General features: G+C 45.0%; 1 protein-coding gene across 5 annotated transcripts in view; it reads left to right on the forward strand.

The window, feature by feature from the left end:
- PDZD2 (PDZ domain containing 2) overlaps positions 1 to 18802 on the forward strand; it is a 196910-nt gene that overhangs the window by 106982 nt on the left and 71126 nt on the right. Inside the window, exon 1 of one of the 5 annotated variants that reach the window (XM_052670573.1) lies at positions 3373 to 4031. The exons of the other annotated variants lie outside the window; for them this stretch is intronic. The gene's annotated coding sequence lies outside the window, so the exon portion shown is untranslated. Of the gene's footprint in view, positions 1 to 3372; positions 4032 to 18802 lie in introns of those variants that run through there. 5 annotated transcript variants of the gene reach the window in all.

The raw sequence follows: 18802 nt of genomic DNA on the forward strand, positions 1-18802 counted from the left end.
CCAGACCATAGTTTTAAGTGGTTGGATGCAGGGGATTATTTTTTTGCTTCCCACATGTGATGATTTTAGGGCTTTTGCAAGCTAAAGGTACAGCTTGGTAATATCATGGTCCTCCAACACAGAGAATCCCTGATGCATGGTTATTCAAGGATATAGGATGGAAAACGCCTGGAAAGCCATGTCTGCATGTACTGAAAATGGCAGGGGTCTTTGGCACATCTCTCTGCTTCTCCATAGCTGCTCCATTCTGGGGAAAAAGGCAGACCTGAAGCATAGCTGGGACTAATGGGATCCTGAGCTGAACTGTGCAGCTTTGCACTGCACAGCTGACCGAAGCTCTGCTCTTCATGGTTATGCCTGATTGCAGGGTGTGTCATTGATTTGTTCTGGACAGGGGCAGTTTCTCTGACTTCACTACAGTTTTCAGAAAAGGGGAGGGTTGTGATTTCATTGTTACAAAATGTGTTGACTGCTTCATCACTGAATATTCTTTTCCTTTTTTTTTTTTTTTTTTTCTGAAGCAGAAAGCTAATCCATCTTTAATTCATGTTCTGATTTTACAGAATTAGAGCTAAATTTCAACTGTTGCAACAGACAGAATTCCACCATTTTAACTATACAGGTGCTCTTCATACTATGTCAAAGTTGTAAGAATTTGAGCCAGTCCGTGTTACTGTTACTGAACATTTACAGTGGATAAAACTGGAAGGAGGAGGAAAAGCCAGACAGAGCCAGAGGATGATCAAAAGTCCAGAAGGTCTCAGAAGCCCCAGTGCCCCGGGGGAAGGGGTTAAAAATAGGACACAGATGTCAAAGTGGCTCTGGTGCTGTCAAGTGTGCCATCCCTGCAGTTCAAAGGACTCCGGAGCTGCAGAGGAAGAACCTGGGAATGGCGTGGCTTGGGAGCAGTTTGTAACTGCAGATTGTCACTTAGCTTCCTTGGTGTTCCTCCCATCAAATTAAAACTCGTGCCAGTTGAGCTGAAAGATGAGGCTGTTTGATTGGATTTTGTGGGTCCTAATCGCTGCTGTGATGTTGCTGCCTGGAGGCAGGGACTTGCAAACAGATCTTTCCAATAGGAGGATTATAGCTGAGGCCAGAGAGCTGGGTTTAAAGGAAGAAAAGTTTAAAGCTGTCATATAGTGGTTTCTAGTCTCATGAAAAAGCAGAGGATTATAAGGCTTTTGTCAGGGAAAGAAATAAAATAATAAAACTAACATTGTTAGAGGCCTGACAACAGAAAATCATTCTCCAGGAGAAACTCTCTCGAGACTGCATTAAGAAAGGATTGTTCCCTACAAGTATGGGGTGAAGCGAGATCTCAGAAGGCATTTCAGGCAGCTATCAGGGTTGTAGACTTCCAGTGTTTTGCTCCTGTGAGAGTTTTCTTTAGCAGAATGGGTGGTGGAGCTGCAGGGAGCCCAGCAGGGCTATCACTTGCCCTGGATCCAGTCTGGATGCATTGACTTTGTGTGCTTTGTGAGTTTCTTTCAGATCCTTTCTTTCTGCATATAAATTTGTGTATTCTAAAGCATTAGCCAAATACCACTCGGAGATATGGGGGATCTCCTTCATTTACTTGTCCTTTTGGAGCAATGATGACATCAGTGATGACAAAATGTCTGATTCTGACTATTGGTTCCCTTTGGACAAGTAGCCTGTGTTTGATGAAGGGATGATGGGGGAATCGAAGCAAGAAGAAGCTCCAGCACTCCCTGGTAGAGGCTGGTGCATTTAGTCATGGTAACCCTAAAGCTTCTTCATGTGATTAAGCTTACTTTCTGTGTGTGTTAGGATTTTAAAATACCACCTTCATGAAAGCAGCTTCTTCCTGTGCCTTGGGAGATAAGGATTTAAGGATGCCTGTACAGCATTGTGAGCTGAATGGATAACTGCTGTAAGTATTAATTGTCACAGAAGGAAATGGTTTTGCGCTAATTGGCAGAAATGGCTTTAACAAGATGAATCAGAATTGGGCTACACAGTGATAACCCCCCTCGGCACAAACCATGCACCTCCTCATCAGCCTCTGAGATGCCAAACTGGAAGTTGATGCTTTGCTCAGGTTTTTCAATGCTAATTGAGTGTCTGGGGGTTTGTGAGCAGCTGTTTAAAGGCTGTGAAGGAGCAATGGAAGGGGCATGGCTGGAGGACCTGAGATGGCATCTCCAGGGATTGGCATTTTGAAAGAAGCCAAGTTGCTGGGAGCAGATGTGCGTGGTGGTCCTGCCTACCTACAGCTCTGTCAACCTCTAAGTCTGTGTGAATTGTGCTTAGTGAACTTCTTCTGCATCCTCATGTGCAAAGGATAGGGGAGCATGTAGAAAGAACCTGAAGGCTGCAGGAGCAGTCCCACTTCTACCATGCTTCTTCCATGGGGAAGTGGCAGCGCTGACGTGAGCAAACGCAAACCCTGGTTTGCTTCAAACAGCCACAGATCTCCAGAGAAGGCCAGCAAGGTTCCTCCAGCCAGGGACTTCTGCTATTAAACTGGGTGTACATTTTTTTCTTTGTGTTCTGCTTTAAAAATCCAAAACTTTGGACAGAAACGTTATACCTCGAGTCTGTTTCTCTGCGGACATTACGCTGCTGAGACACTTGGCCAGAGTGCAGAATATTTCAATGTGTGGTAACTTGATTTTTCATTTTAGAAACCCTTATGTAAACACATTGTTTGGATCAATGGGAGTGGGTTGTTTAACTTTTCTGTCTACAGTTTGAAAAACATCAAGAAAAAAAAGCATGAGAGGCAAAAAGAAACAAAACACTACTTACATCTCCAGTGAGCCCCCATAACACTTTCCAAATGTAAAAGCCTCTTAAGATACGGAAAAGCAGCAATATTATTTATACTGCGTTTATGAAAAGACTGATCAAAGCTACACAACTTTGCTTGGCTTTATTTAGCATCAGTGACTGCATTAATGTCAGGGTGCTTATTATTTTAGCAAATTCAAAAGTTGTGGGCTCTGCGAAGAGTAAATCCTGCTGAGGCTCTTGTGCATGCTCAATCTATATCGCATTATATGCCACACTGTCACAACTCGCTTTGTGCTCTGATGGCTGCACTTCTTCATGTGCCTCTTGAAAAGTCAGCTTTTTGCTTGGGGATTGAGGTTTTTTTTAAATAATTATTATTTTTTCTTCTTTTTCCCCTTGCTGGGTTGCTGGGAAGGTTGCTGGGAAGTGGGCAGGTCTGACCTTGATGCCTGAGTTCTGCTCTGCAGGGCAGTGCTGGTCCTCATCATGTTCAGCTGAGCGGCCAACACTCCTTGCACACAGGTGGAAGGGGATTAGTTAGATGGCATTCATGTGCCCTGAGTCATGGTGCCCAGCTGCTATGATCAGGCAGTTTTCTTGGCCACTAGCCACGCTGTGAAAAGGCCAAGCAAAAACAGACCCGTGAAAAGCCCCAGCATTCAAGATAAGGTGAGGGTGATTTCTGCTGGTTCCCATACACGCATGACACCTCATACCAAAACTTTTGTATCATGTACACACAGAGGATGAAGATGGTGGGAGTGGCATGTATCAAACACACAGGGATGGTTAACTGAGGAGGCTAGTACTAAAGCAGATGTGTGCCAGCAAACTGCATGGCTTTTTAGAGTCTGACTTGAAGAGGCTGATCAGATTGGATACCAAACTCGAAATCTCTGAAAAGCTTTACATGGGGTTTTATGAGTGCTATTGTCTCTCTTTCTGTATACTGGTCAGGCAATAGCTTTTGTTTTGTACTGTGAGCAGTGACTCTGAATGGAAACTCGCAGCACAGCCCAGCTCTGAATATTGCTGGCGTAGGACAGCAGCCTTTTGACATGGCATAGTTCAGTGCTTTGTTTTTGAGATTTCTTTTTTGTAATTGCTGGTCACGTTGGTGGCCAAAGCAGTGCTGCTTTTAGAGCAGACAAAAGCAATTCCTGTTTGTTAGGCATGTTTGAAATACTTTTTTTCCCACGTCTTCTGGACTTGCGAGGTTGGCTGCGATTTCCCCTCATGCAGATGGCCGTGTTTCTCCCTTTGTGAATCAGGTACCATTTTAATATCTTCATTGGGTTACTGAAGTGGGTCTCTCTCTCTCCTTTTTCCTGTTTCCCCCCTTTAGCTGTCTTTTGCTCAGTTCTAATTTGACCTTAGCAGCTGCTTGAAGTAAAGATGATGTGTGTACACCTGAAAATAAACGGTGATTGATTCCTTCTTAGATCCTTCTTGGCTCAGAACATTGCAGTAAGCAAGGAAAAACTCAGATCTGCTCTCTTCCCTCTGTCCTTCAACTCAAAAACCCCTAATCTGTCTGTCCAGCAGCTTTAACCAGCTAGGCTGGTGTCACTGCCTTGGCTATATTATTTGTATTCCAGTAGCGATGATGTAACTGCAGTTTTTAATTTACTGAACAGAATTCAAGGAAATGTGCCATGCCTAGTGCATGCTCACTGTCTTTCATACAAGGCTAAATCTCAATTAGTGGGAGTAATGAGGAGCTGGTTTGGATGAAACTTAAAGTTGGATTGTCAGTACATGTGCAGCTCAAGCAGTAAGAGAATGGTTTGTATTTTTGTGCCTTCTCCATTGCAAACGGTGCTTAGGGCAGTGGTGTGCATGCTGGGTTCCTGCCAGCAGTGCTTGGTGCTGGTTTCTTTACAGAGCTCTCCTGCAACTGGTGCTGGGTTTCGTGGGCAGAACATGGTCAGACTGTCTTGGTCAGATCATCTGGAATTGGCCATGTCTTGTAGTTGCTGAAGAGCTTCTTGTTTTCCAGATGCTTGAGAAGTCTGAGCAGAGCAGGCAGATATTTTTTCCATTAACACATCATGCAGCCAGAGCTTTTCCCATTGCAGATGGCAGCTGGGACCAGAGGAGCTGTATGTTTGTTTCCCTATGGTTTCTGTGTCATATCTCTGGCTTTTGAGACCAAAGCTTTTCCTGGTGCTTTGTGTGCGCCTCTTGTGCTAAAATTGAAGGCAGCCCCAGGTGCTAGGAGCTTTGGTTCCTCTCCAGGTGCTCCTCAGATGGCATGAAAGCTGGGCTTTGGAGCTGAATTTTGGGGGTACATGTTGCAGTGTGGGAAGGAGCACGTTCAAAAGCTGGGCTTGGCCTGCATAACTGCAGCTGTGGCTCTGGTCTTGTCTGTATCCTCCTTGCATTGCTGTGATGTGAGATATTAATTCCCTTTTGATGTTGTGAAGTCATGATTTGGTTTAATTTACTTCAGGGTATTTCACTTTGAACTCATTAAGAGCTCTCTCATGAATATCGTTGACCAGAAAGGAGACACCTCTGTGATGTGAGTGCCAAGGACGAGTTTGCAGATCTCAAGCAGTGCTTAACAAGGGATGATTGGAGGAGTAGGGAGGTCCTTGCCAGCTCCCAGTTTCCACAGAGTTCCCGCCACAGGCCTCACTGCTTGCCTGGAGATGAAATGTGAGATCTGATACGTGAGTCCTTGGGTGGATGGCCCATCTTGGAGGTATCCCTAGTGATGGAGAGCAAGTGTTCAGTTGTAGTCATTGGTGCTGTAGGTTAAGGACCTTCTTCTTGAATCCTTTCTGGCTGGGTCAGTAAATGTATTAAGGAAATTAGTAAATTGAGTAAATTATTAAGTCAGTAAATCTAATAGGGATTCAGGGTCTGCCCTCATTTCACTGAGTTTAAGTAATGATGATTATGTATGTGTTCAAACTGCCAAGTTAGGACTTGTATCCAGACTGCTGCTCCAGGCCTGCTGTCCTGGCTTTTAGCTTCTGGTCCAGATCCAATACATTAGAATTAATGTATGTATATTGGCGAAGCTAAATAGACCTTAAAATATGATAGATATTAGTGAGATATTGGTGTGTTCTGTTAACAGCTCTGTTTCATATATATTTCTAGAGATCTCTGTTTTGAGATAAAATTTAATAAACTGGAGGACATAACAAGCTTTTATGTGCAGCAAATGGCTTTTGTGACCTATTTTCAGACAGAGCTGAAAGTTTACGCTGGGGGCTGCTGAGCAGTGCTGCAGGCCCCAGTGCTGCTTTCCTGTCCAAAGAACTGGTTTTAGTCAAAAGGGTAAAGAAGGAGAATAAGAAGAATATATTAACAAAGTTTACTTGTGAAACTGCAATGACACAAAATAGATGAATAAATTTGGTGTAATAGCTGTTTCCTTTATAGGAGTTTGACTATTAGGTAAGTCAGCCAACTCACTTTGCTGAAGGCAAGTTTCTCTAGGTGGTACATTTCATCCTGAATCCCTTCAGGGTTCAAGTCTTGTTTATATTTATATTTATTTCTATTTTTTATTTTTCAGATTGTGAAAGTAATCTCTCTTGCAAACTGAAACTTGCCTGTGGCGACTCTTCTATGGCATTGACTCTGAGCATTGTCCAGACCTAATTAAATCAAAGCATATTGATCAAATAGTTGGCTTCCTGCTTTGGTTTTGTGTTCTCCTCACTGTTTTTTCCCTGCTGTCTGTGTATGTATTTAGGAGAAGGAGTGGAGGAAAGAAGGACTTCTGCCTCTCTTCCCTTGAAAATAATGAAAAAATGTTGGTGAGAACTGGGGCCGTGTAGGGAAGATTGGAGAGGAAGGGTAACCTCTAACGTGGGAAGATATGTCAGGATTTTCAAGGGGGAGGAACATCTTTCTCTGCTATTTGCCAACACATTTCTATAGGGCCCCTGCCAAAAACTTCCCCTAAGTTAGGGGCTTTGGTCAGAGTAACTACAAAGAAGTCTTTGTGACAACAGTGCTGCCTTCTTCTTTCTGGTGGCACAGGCAGCTTAGGCCGGCTCTGTTTTTGGGAACATACAGTGTCTTCAGGGAAAATGTCAAAACGACAATAACAGGGCAGTTCTGCTTGACCAAATGAAACATGAGGTTATGAACAACGTGATGAACAATATGAGTAACAGCAAACCTGTTACGGATTCAGTCCAACTGAGGTGATAAGATACTTTGTGTTTTACTGTGTGTTGTATAGATGGCTATGTATATAGGTGCAAAATCAAGTAGAATGCAACAGGTTTAAGCTTGATAAACCATTTGCAAGTTGGTAACTGTTCTGTAGGATTTTTGATGATCCTTTAACTTTTATTGATATCACAGGCCTATATTAAACACCATCACATTCTCTAGTATCTTAAATTTAATGTCTACTCTGTTAAACATCCCTGAGCCTTCAGCTTTGAGCCTGTAGTGATAGTAACCAAAACCAGGCCCCCAGTGCTTCTCAGAATTGGTTCCATTGATGTTATCTACCCTTTGCTTCTAACATATATTAAATTTGTGTGGGCGCTGTAGCATCTCAGTCGTGTTTATGACCTCATCTTGTCTAATGCGTAAAACATATGGTACTTGTATGGCATCCATATGAGTAGTATTTATGCATATGTATCTGTATGTGTTTCTATATTTGATCCATGTGAGAGCAAATATCCCAGCTTAAAAATAAAAAATTAAAAATTCACAGGAGAGTAAATGCTACCACATCTCAGAGTAAGGACTATACCATACTGATTATAAAGTTCTGCATGACACGTATGAAACTGTTAGTAGCACCTTGGCATTGAGGAAGTACCAAATAAAATAAGAGGATGAATAGGTGCATGATATGTGGTTATGATGATTTCTGATTTTCCTTTTTATACTTTGCATAATGGGGAAGGAGGTCATCATCATGGAAACAGGAGAGGATGGTGATTAAGATGGTTGTGGGTCTTTTGTTCCCTGGGTGTATGTGGTTGCTGGAGTGTTTGTTATTGCTGTGCTCAGTGACAGTTTGTTCAGATTACCTGCACAAGTTCAGAAAATGGAGACAATGTGTTGCAGTGCTTCTGGTTGCATCAAGAGAATCATGACCAGCAGATTGAGGGAGGTGGTTTTGCTCCTCTAATCTGCTCCTGTGAGGTTCCACTTGGAGCATTGTGTCCAGTTCTGGAGCCTGCAACACAAGAAGGACATGGAGCTGCTGGAGCATGTCTAGAGGAGGGCCATGAAGATGATGAGAGGCCTGGAGAACCTCTGCTACAAGGAGAGGCTGGGAGTGCTGGGGCTTGGAGAAGAGAAGGCTCCAGGGGCACCTTGTAGAGGCCTTCCAGAACCTGAAGGGGCCTGCAGGAAGGTTGGGGAAGGACTTTTTATAAGAACATGTAGTGACAGGACAAGGGGAAATGGCTTCAAACTGGATTTAGACTAGATATTAGGAAGATACTCTTTATGGTGAGGGTGGTGAGACACTGCAACAGGTTGCCCAGTGAGGTTGTGGATGCTCCCTCCCTGGAGGCATTCAGGGCCAAGCTGGATGGTGCTGTGGGCAATCTGGTCTCATGGGAGGTGTCCTTGCCTATGGCATGGGGCTGGAACTAGGTGATCTTAAAGATCCCTGCCAACCCAAACCATTTTGTGATTCTCGCTGGACAAAGTGCCAGACAGTAGGATCCATAAGTTGACTCTGTTCTAGAACACAAAGGCATCTAGCTAGGATTTTTTGAGGAGAGGGAAATATTTCTGTCTGCAGTAGCGTTACCACTGTGGTCAGTAACTTTAATTTTGGATTTAAAAAAAAAAAAAAAAAAAAGTCTTTGCTGCAGAAAGCCGGTGAGGAGGCATTGGAAATTGAAAACTGGATGTCCCTGTGGAGACTTAAGTTAGATGTTAGAAGGAAATTCTTTACTCAGAGGGTGGTGAGGTGCTGACACAGACTTTCCAGAGCAGCTGCGGTGCTCATCCCTGGAGATGCTCAAGGCCGGGTTGGATGGGGTCCTCGGCACCTGATCTGGTGGAGGGCATCCAGCCCACAGCAGGGGGCTAGAATTGGATGGGCTTTACAGCTCTTTCCAACCCCAAACCATTCTGTGATTCACTTGTCACTGGGTGCATGGTCAAGGGACCCCACCCTGAACAGACTTCTGTCTCCAGTGGATTGTAGCCATGTGTCTGAAAAAGGCCAAGCTCTCTTCCTGTAGAGCTTCCCAAGGGACTGTGAAGGAGTCTCTGTGGCACGGATTCATCACTGCCTTCCAGAAGGAAAACCCTGGGCTTCTTGGGCAGGTGGCAAAGTGGCCCTTGCTTCTGCAAGGAGAGAGAGGAGTGTTGGGATCCCGCTGCTGGAATTTTTGGGTTTCAGTGGACTGGGACATCCTTAGGGCTACCTTACGATGTGGTGGGTGGAAGAGTCTGATTTGGAAAGATAAAAAATAGTTTTCGAAAGATTTAAAATTGTACCGTGTTAAAGTGCCTGTGGCAGAGTTGCTTGGCACACACATTTACAGCTGATAGTTCCTTGGCATTGCAAGTGTGCTAACGCCTGTCTGCATTACTTGAGGAGCAGAAATGTCCTGCAACATTTAGAGCTGGATAAGTCGTCCAGCTTGTCCAACAAAGAAATTTTTGTCACTAAACAAAGGGCTCTCTTACGGAATATATGGATGCTCAGAATTTGAGTTTTCTCTGAATTTATGCTTCTCTACGTGGATTGAATCACTGCACTGGTTTTTAATAGATCCCCTCTGGATTTATGTGGCTGCTTCTCAGATTAACTCTGATCCAGCGCATGAAATAAGATGCAGTGGTTGCTGTGCTCTGCTTCTGTCCTGCTACTTGCAGGCAGTTGGTTGAAGTCTGCTTCTGGCTTTTTTTGTGCGTATAGTAGTTAGAAAATAAGTTGCACAGCATCCTTGTTTCTGATTACACTGACAGCATGTGCATGTTGCTACTTGTTATTTTTAAGCAGACACCCAATACCTGCTATCTTGTTGGTTTAATTGAATTCCGCCTTGTGTGAGAACATGCTGACAAGTCCAATCAGTGCCTTCAGTGAAAGTTTAGCAAGGGGAGAGAAAGGAAATTAGGTATATGGCATGTTATAAGCTGGTAATGGACTAGTCATGATGATGCGTAGTGGGAGTTTTTAGTTTCCCCCCACTCCTCCTTTGCTGGGACATGTGTGCTGTTTTCCCTGTGGCTGCTGTCAGATCCTGTCCTGAGATTCAGAACCGTGGTTTGCAACACCTTTGGAGCAGGATGTGGTGATTCTCTGCAGGAAGGAGCTCCTGGGGTGGGGCTGGCTCCGTGGGAGCTGCAGAGGAGAGGAATCCGGGCTGGAGGGTGCAAGCACAGCACGGAGCTCTCGGATGCAGACCTGCTCTTTGCTGTAAGTAAACCTGTAAAGCTACAATGGGACCAGATGAATGCAACTTGAAAGGGGAACGGAAATTTCTTTTCCTGTGATGGTGTTTCCTTTGATTTTTTTTTTAAGTAGCAAATGCTTATCTGCCAAATAAACCTGCGCTGTAAGAAGCAGGGGTGAGCAGAAACTCTTGGAGTTAAAATCTGTGAGTCTTCAGGTCTCAGTGTCTGGGCTTTGCATATTTTTGGAGTTGGTAAACTTCGATTTGCTGGAGGACTTATCTGCATCTAGAAGGGAGAGTATGCCTCTGGATAGTGTGCCCTTTGCATTCATTTAAACAATCCCCTTGTCCTGTAAAAGTTGATATGGAACAGCTGCATGGATCTTTTGTATCACAGCTATTTTCTACCTTCGTTTTCTTAACTTCAGCTTCTGTTTTTGTTTTCAGCATCTTCCATCCTCTCCTGCTCGCTCTCACTCTGTTGAATATTCAAACTCTCAATCTGTGCATAGACAAAAATTATTATTGCTTTGAACTTACAAATAAGATAAGTGAATTCCCACATCCACTCTGGGAAAGGAAAGTATTCAGTCTGAAATATATTTTGGAGCTGATAGGAAAATGCGTCTGGCGAACAGTTTGTGCTAATTCTATAGCTCTAGTACCAAGGCACCATCTCTCTTATCATCAAGAGTATTGCATGAAAGCTCTGTGTTTTAATAGTAACTCGGTGTGGCTAATTAGTTTGCAGACTCTTTGAAGAAGCTGATGTACTGACTAAATAAGCTCTTATTTTTCAAAGCAACTAAAGGCACTCTTAATTTGCAGAGCAGATACTCGTAACACTGCCTTTGGTTTGCATGCTAGGAGCCAATGTGAAGCCAACGCGATAGAGGCTCCGTGCTCGCAGACAGGCTTACTCCAGTGCTGTCTGTGAGGACTGTGACGCTCGAGGGAGGTGTCTGGGTCTCTGGCACAGTGTAAATTTATGCCACTGTGCTCGATGTATCTGGTAGGAGAGTGTCGGGTAATGAATGCTTTTGCATTGCTGAAGTCGATGACGGTTTTGTCCATCTCTTTGCTGTTCTCAGGCAAGTTCAACCCACTAATGAAGAGCCGCCCTGAATTTCTAACCAGATGACAAGGCTGTTCCTGAAGCCTGCATAAAGAGGCCATAGTTATTAGGAGATTTATGGCTTTGAAAATTCTGATTCCCTTCCTGCAGTTTGTTGACAGCAAGGATTTGCAGTGAGTGAATAACAGATGACAGTCACCAAAAAGTTTATTATGGATATCTTGTGACATGGTGCTGGTCTGCCTCATTCTAGAGCTGAAGGAATAACTGAGAGGTCCTAAAAAAAAATTAAATAAAATTGTAGCCCCATGGGCCCCATCAGTACATTTGTGCTCATAGCTCTGGGGCAGACAGGAGGGAGAAACAGGGAAGCCTGAGCTTTGTTTCCTTACAGTGCCAAGGGCTGGTGCTGCAGCTCCTTGCCCCAGGGGCCTGGTTCATGGCCTGGGCTGCTGCTGGAGATGTTTCTGTGACCCAAAAGGTGCTCAGTGTTGGAGGGGTGCTTGCTTATTTGTGGCTGGTAGAGTGCTTCCAGCAGGCTGGGAGAACTGTGAGAGTGCAGCAACTTCACTCTGCTGCCTGACAAGTTAAAATCATCTGCGAGCACTGATCTGTTGGCCCTCCAAAGATGGCATGTCTCCATCCTGTGTTGCAAAACTGAGTGAAAGTTGGGAAATGTTTATGGCTGCTGCCATGCGCGCTTGTTAATTCTTCTCCCTTTTGGCCTCATCCAACTTATGGCGGTGAAAACAGAGAGTGAGGGTGTAACTAGAAGCTGATTTTTAATGTGAACATCCAAGACAAGAAGCAGACATTCTACAGATAGGCACGTGTATATCTGACATCGCCCAGCTCTCGCTTTTGCAAGCTCTTTTGCTGCAAGCTGCTGGCTGCGGTTCCTTTATTGGGCATGGTGTTTGGGAGTAATGCTCCAGGCTTTTGGTAAATTGCACAACTGGAATTGGTGACATCCTCAGCATCCTCTGAAACCAGGCTGTGTGCAGCAGGAGTGGGGAGTTGCATTTACTTTGCAAAAATAACCCCAGCCAGGGAGCTCCAATGGGAAATGCTTGTGTTCATGGGAGATTGCAGAGTGAGTGGTGAGCATGGTTTGCTTGCTCAAAGAGGGCAAGGTCTCCTGGACAGATGTCAGGAATACCAAAGCCATGTTTGGCAGTGGGGCTTGGTGTCAATGGGTGAAACTGCTGGGTGCACGAGGTGCCTGGTGGCCATGGTTGGGGACTTGGAGAAGTTTGGTTTGGCGGGGGCTAAAGCTTTCATCCACTGGATTTACTGTGTACACAGCCTGTTGTCATAGCCAACCAGTAATGAAGTAGTGATTTTGTTAAAGAGCTAAACCAGCCTTCCCAGAGCACAGTCCTTGAAAGACAGCGATGTCACTTGCGAGAGTGGCTTAAAAAGTTTTTGGTGTGTAGTCAGATTGTATTTCCAGGCTTTTCCTCTGCATCGTTAGAGGGTTAGGGCTTCCTTCTTCTGGTTTTAACAAGGAGCTGAAGTTCTTGCACTGGCTCTGTGTTTTTTTGGCTTTGCGAGCTTCATGGCCAAAGCAGAAGCTGTGAGCATGAATATGGAGGGCACTATCCCTCTTGGTAATGAGGTAGCAGCTGATGAGGCAGCTACTTTCAGTGTTATGACAAATACAGGAAAACACCAAGAACTGAGTGGTCTTTTGGAGGTGGGTAGCCCTTGTTGCCAAATTCTATCCCTTAAAGCCAATAAGGGCTGTGAATTTCTCTGTCTTTAGATGCGCTCAAGGTCAGGCTGGATCAGATTGAGCACCTGCTGGAGCTGCAGTCGTCCCTGTTTGTTGCAGGCGAGTTGGCCCAGATGACCTTTAAGAGCCCCTTCCGATTCTTAAGATTCTGTGATTTGTTCCTTCCATATCTGCCCCAGCCTTTGTGGGGTTGCTGGGAGCCTTCCCACTCCCTCTGTTTGTAGGTTTCTTCTCAGCAGTTCAGCTGAACGTGTTGGGATAAGGCTGTGCCCAGAATCTCACTTCTTCTGTAAAATAGGCTTGATTAAATTTTCTGGCGCTCCTGTTCATTGCTTCTAGACATGCAAAGCCTTTACTTCTCAGTGGAGAGAAGTATTTTGAGAATTACAGATGATGTGGGAACGTAAAGAATGTGATTTGTTAAAACATTATTGCAGAATTTTTATTATCTTCTTTTTTTTTTTTTAATTTTAAATATCATTGCAGAACATTTCTGCTGGCATAGAAGTCATTCATGAGTGTGTGTTTTCCTCTCATTTGGGGCATTTGTAGTGATTTCTGCATAGAGAAAGATAGGAAGCTTAACTCTGGAGAGCTGGAATAGCCTGGTACTATGTGGGGAGTGGGGTGAAGAGCTCTCCCTGTTTCCACATCTCCAGGCAGATATATTGTATGCAGCAGATTCTGAGTACAGACCATTTCTGTTGGTCTGATCTCAGAGATCAGCACTACATGATGACAGGAGCTACTAGGGGACTTGTGGGGAGAAAGGGAAGGTGTGAGCTGGGTGAGTACATAGAAGACGCTTGCTTCGGAGGCACTGAGGTCCTAAAATATTGTGGAGGGAAAGTGGAGAGCCCTGGACGTGCAGTGGCACAGTGTGAAATAGGCAGCAAGACTTGGGCACTCGGGGTACAGTGGGTGGAATGCTGCCCTGAGTGCGTACTGTATATGTGGGTGGTGTGTGGGTCATGCATGGGTGGGTTTTGACCTCTTCCTTTTTCCTTGACTTGAGGCACGTGTGCTTTTCAGTCTGGTGATTTCATGTTTTGCAAATGTGAACTTATTTGGACTTCCCAGTTCGGAGTAAGTCTTCCACCTTGGCAGGAACATGGCAGAAAAGGAAAGCTGCTGTGTATGAATGAAGATTTTTCAAACCATCAAGAGCACTTCATGAAAACTGATCTGAAATAAAGTAAGTCTTTACTTTGATGCATTCTCTCAGTTTAGAAGTCAAAATATCAGTGTCTCTTCATTAACATTTCTGAGATTTGTTTTCTAATTCAGAAGTACTGTTTTAAAAAAAAATTAAAAAAAGCTGGACACCTGAACTAATGATAGAAGGCTGTGTCTCAGAAATTAACAGTAACACTGGCATTGAAAACTCTTTGAGTATTGCTTCATGACTTACTGCAGCTGCTGCAAAAAGTAAACAATAATTTGTATTCCAGTCCAAAGTGTGATCTTTGCAAATGAGCCTTTTCTGTTTGGGTCCTTGTGCTTCTCCTGAAGCAGAAAATTGTGCCTGGGCCTGATTAAATGGTAGCCCTGGTCCATGCAGACTTCCCTCAGATGAATGCATTGGAGGATACTTTTGTAATGGAGCAGTTACCAAGTGTCTGTGCTAGACAACAGCATAGCCCAAAAGGTACCACAGGAAACTGTTGTGCTATAGCTGACCAGTGCTCTGGGGTTACTTTGGCATTATATAGGGCTGGCTGTAGTGTGACCCATGAACACAACACTGATGTACATCAGCACATAGCACAGCAACTGGAGTGCATGGAGTGGGTGCCTGGCACGTGCCTGCTTCTGGAATTTCATGAGATGAATTTGGTTGAAGCTTGGGTGACTACCAACTGTGTGAACCAGTGTACAGGGAGCATGAGATTTGTTTCAGAAGTGTATTCTTGGTATGTGCACAAGTGCTGTAATAGGGAAAAGCTGTTGATGGCAGCCCTTGGTTGTGAGGGTGTTGGGAGAGACGGGCTAGAAAGCAGACTGAATCTCACTCTTCCTTTGCAGTTTTTGGCCATGTTTCCTCTTGCTCCATCCCATAGTGACAAGGCATAATAATAACTGTCCTACAGTTTGGTAAAATGTTGCATGAGGTGGAGGAGCAGGCAAAATGAAATCAAGACATTTTAGAAAGCATATTTGGTGAAAATAGAAAAGGCTTCTACTTAATCCGTTGTTAGAGGCAGTTGTGTTTGGATATGGCTTTTAGGGGGTGGCAGCACTCAATCACCCCTGCACTGCAGCAGCATTACCAAATGGCATGAAACAACTAAGAGTGTCTGGCCTTGCCCTGCCCTCCCAGGGAGAGTACGTCCAGCTCTGGACTACAACAGGAGAACATAATGTGTGTGAGAAAGGCCACATATCCAGGTAAATATATCTTTCCAGCAGAACTAACAAATGGGAGCTGGACTGAATTGAGCCACCATTGTTTGTAGGCTGTGCTGTCAAAAAAGGAGCAAATTGATTTTGTCAGCTTAATCCTTATTCCCTCAGAGTCCCAGACGAAGAGCGTTGTGTGCTTCTGATGTTCAGGTGCAGTTGTGGGAGTTAACCTGTTTAGTAGGATCAGCTTTTTTGTAAAGCTTGAGTCCAAAAATTGCTGCAATCTGAAGGCAGCATCACTCTTGTCTTTTCCTAGCAGAACCATTTGATCTGTGTGCTGCGTTCTGGAGGTCCCTGTTCTCATCACTCTCTGACTATAAACTCTGACCATGTTTCTGTAGCACATGTAGCAAAAACACATTTTTGCACTGTGTCAGCATGATAGCGGCGATCTAATCTCTCTCCTTTCCACACCTGCAGTGAGGATGCGATTAAGCTGGTCTGCAGGAAGAACGTGTGGCCTTTTGATTTTAGAAAACAAAGTTGTGGGGCTGCTCAGCTGAGCAAGCCAGAGCCTCTCCCTGCAGCCTGCGAGCTCCTATCCTGGAGCTGCAGCTGTGCCAGCAGTGCCGGTGGGAGCGGAAGCCTGGCCTCGCTGCTGCTTGCTTTCCTGTCCCTGCGTGCTGATGGGAACCTGATCAGAGCACCGAGCCGGGTTAAAGCTCCTTGCATTAAGGTTTGAGTTTTTTGGGCGTTTGCTTTTGGCCGTGTTAATTTAAAGCTGGATCAGTTCCCGGGTTGGTTCATTTGTATGGCTGCCCAAGGGTTGTGCCAGCAGCCAAGCAGGATATTGGGTGGGAGGAGAGCTGTGATGTTTCGTGTTGGCTGATTGTGGATTTAAGGTGTTTGTGAAACTCTGATGCCACAGCTTTGCCACCCTGCCCCTTGCAGCAATTCTGTGGGTTGGCCCTGTTGTTTTTTCGTTGTTTTTTTTTTTTCTTTTTTTTTTTTTCTCCAGGCTTGCCTGGGTGCTGCAAGCAATCTGCAAGAGCAGCAGCAGGGGAAGAGGAGTTTAATTCTCCCTAATTCAAGGCCACATCATTGCACTGATATCAGTCAGTAAAGTGTCTCGACAGCCTTTAGTCATGGCCCTGTGTCACAAGGCTGATCTTAATCTCCTTCTGTGAAAGCCACAGGTAGGGAGTGAGTCTGTGAGAACACAACAGCAATCCTCTGCTCTCTTGTCACCTCTTCCCAGAGCTGGAGACTTCACGGTGAGCCTGGCAGAGGGGTCTTCTGGATCCAGAGGTGTGTGTGCACAGTCTCGCAGACTTCAGCTCTGGAGCTTTTGTTCTTATTAATCTTAAATTCTCTCTGCTTTGCTTTCTCTGCTGAGCACTGAAGAGCAGACCTTGCCCCATTTGTTCACTGATATGCTGCCTCTCTGACTTTTTGGTGTTGTGCTGATAGCAGCCAGTCTGTGAGCAGCTCAAATTGCTCCAAGGTGAGCACGAGAACGAGGACAGCATGATTGCTCGAGGCTGCTGGCAGCCTTAATCCGAAGGAGGGATTGCGTCTAATCAGCACCCAGCATGCTTGTACTGGCTTAGGAAAGGCCACAGAAAAATACCTTGAAGTTTAACTTCGAGATTCATTTTTCCTTGAAGGTTTCAGTAGGTCTAGTTGCACTCCTGGCTGTACAGTTAATGGTGAAAAATTTGCAATATGGATTCAGAGTCCTGTTCTCTACAGCAATACTTGAGCTATATACTAAGAGACAAAACAGCATAGCTCAGGGAGCTGCAGCCACAGGAGGCTCTGGGTGGTGCTGCTCATGCCTGGCTGTGAGCCGAGGGCTTAGAGCCACTCATCCTCTTCTTGGAGGTGAAAGTTCTGTCCGCACCTCTGGCTGCTTGAATGCCCTCTCTGGATGCTTTACGTCTCTCAGCTCTGTGAGCGACTTCCCGTGCTGTTTCTGCCTCTCCCTCTGCTTATTAAGGCAAGCAGAGAACACCATGTCCCCTTTGTGTGCCGTCACCTGCACAGCCTGAGACAGGATGGGGCTTGTCACAGCAAGGCTCTGGGCTGAGAGCTACTTGGCTCTTTCCTGGTGCAAAAACGTGATAAAACAGCTGGCTTTACCAACACTGCTCATTTCAGCTGAGGTGAGTTGCGGCCAGAGATCAGTGTCCTGCAGGAAGGCCCCACACCCCCATGGGGTATGCCCCAGCCTCTTGGTGAGACCCATGAGCTGTGGTTCAGCCTGGGCTTTGGGAGTGATCTTCATTGGCTGTGTTAATGCACACCTGAGTCTCATCTGAAGAGGTGGAAATCTTATAAAAGTGCCCTCTGGTGTCTGCCAAAATCTGCCCACAATTTTGTGGGTTTTCTTCCTCAGTGACTGCAATGGGGTGAGGGATTCATGTGGAGCTTTTGATCAGTCACTATCTGTTAGTCATCAATTTGCCCTGACTTACCTGAAAAGCAAGTTAGCTTGGTTTCCTGTGTCATAGAGAGATGGTTTGTTAGTTTTAGCTCCTAAATCCCCCTTGGATGTGGAGGCTTCGGTACTGTGAGGATCCACTCTGCCTTTCATCCTTCCAGCCCAGAGAAGATTGAGTTTCAAGACATTTCACCATGCCAGAGTCCTCCAAAGCAGTGTGTAACAAATGGCGGTCTGTCTGTCCTGCTGAGGACACCGCAGGTCTGCGGCTCCGGCAGCTATCGGTGTGATATAAATTCCTCCTTCGTGCCCCAGTGAGCTGCACTGAGGGCGAGGGAACGTCCGTGCGTGTCATTTCCACTCTGTTTTCTGATCAATTAGGATGAAAGGTTGTGTAGAAATGCGAAATGGTATTATTAGTGTAAAATAAACATACTTCTTCAGTATTTCTGATCTTAAAGTGGATCCAGATGTTCTCTTACAGCTGCCAGGCCTGCTTTGGTTTTCCTGTAGTTCAGCGCAACCGTCTGTAGTTGTTCAACAGAGATGGGATGTGACAGAGTTTGTCACAGCACACTCTTGTCAAATCTGTAGGTCTTCATATTTGCACACTCCTATATGTAAAATGTAAAGATGTCTGAGTTTACCCTACACATTTTCTAAGTATGATGCTGGACATGGATGCCAAGAAACTTAGAGTATACTGAGCTAACGTACTGATCTGTGCAATTGCAGCGTAGGGCAGAAGTGGCATATGACTACATAACTCAAAAGATCCTCCAAAGGATGTGTCTGTCTCTCAGTAGCTCAGATGGAAGAGAAGAGGGGAGTGTCCCCTGATAGCAGCCACTAGCTGCATTTTTTAACCTGTGGTTGAGCTTTGCCAGAGGGAATTTTACTGCGCTGTTTAAAGTGCAAAGTGATTTTTCCCTGGTTTTAAAGATTATTAAGATTTCCATGGTTTCTCTCCTGCAGAGAAGAACAAATCTGCCTGCTGCTTAAGGGCAGTCTTTTATTCAGGCTGAGGTTTTAGCAGAGCTGGAGCCAGAGCAGGATGAAAGCAGCAAAAGCGGTTGTTCCTTCTGAGCATG

The sequence above is a fragment of the Tympanuchus pallidicinctus genome, unplaced genomic scaffold (genome assembly GCF_026119805.1).
Source record: "Tympanuchus pallidicinctus isolate F22 unplaced genomic scaffold, pur_lepc_1.0 scaffold9, whole genome shotgun sequence".
Classification (NCBI taxonomy): Eukaryota; Metazoa; Chordata; class Aves; order Galliformes; family Phasianidae; genus Tympanuchus; species Tympanuchus pallidicinctus.